Consider the following 859-nt stretch of genomic DNA (forward strand, 5'->3'; position numbering starts at 1 on the left):
AGGCCCCCCCCGCCCTCGCCACTGTGGGCAGCCCAGGGTCCCCAGAGAACGCCCCCTCCCCCACCGGGTTCCCGCTCAGCCCGCCGCCCCGCCTCCTTCTCCTCTCCCTCCTCCACCCCCCTCCCCTTCCCTCCTCCACCTCCCAGCCAGGCCCGCCGCCCTCGGCCTCCGCTTCCCTTCGCGGCTCTACCAGGCACTGCCCGGCGGCCCGGAGCGCTCAGCAGGGCGGCTTTCCAAACCAGCGCCCGGCCCTGCCTTGGCGCTCGCTTCTCCCAAGACCTGCATGCTAGGTGCGGGGAGGGGGCGTTGGGTGCGCGACTGAGGCGCCCTCCCCCAGCTCTGTTTTCACAGCGTCCTGCCTGAGGCCCTTGGAGAGGCCCGGGAGGGTCTGAGGACCCAGCCCGGGTCCTGCACAGCCGGGTACTGGCTCAGGACCTTGCCCGAGTTCAAAGCGCAGGCCAGCCCGCAGGCTGCAAGGGAGAGCCCGGGCCACCCGAACTCGCTCCCGCCTTTCGCGCCGCAGCCTTCCGGGCCGGGCTCGCCCAGGCTGCTCACGCCGGCTGGGCCGGCCTCCTGCGGGGCTGTAGGCTGGGACCATGCACAGCGGCGCTGTGCAGACTTGCTCCGAAAGATTCCTGGGTTCAGACCTGTGAATCGCCCCAGGGTCACCCTCTAATGAATGATGTCGTTCTCACCCTCTCCCCAGCTGCAAGCCTGCCTCCCAGAAACGAAATCTGCCGCTCTGACAGCTCGGTTGAAGGTGATTGATGACTATCTAGAGACCGTGGTACACATCATATAATATCTGCTGCGTAACTGCTTTAATTTACAGCTGAAAATCCGGGTTCTCCCATCGCCT

This window comes from Tupaia chinensis, unplaced genomic scaffold (genome assembly GCF_000334495.1).
Source record: "Tupaia chinensis unplaced genomic scaffold, TupChi_1.0 Scaffold000020_1, whole genome shotgun sequence".
NCBI lineage: Eukaryota > Metazoa > Chordata > Mammalia > Scandentia > Tupaiidae > Tupaia > Tupaia belangeri.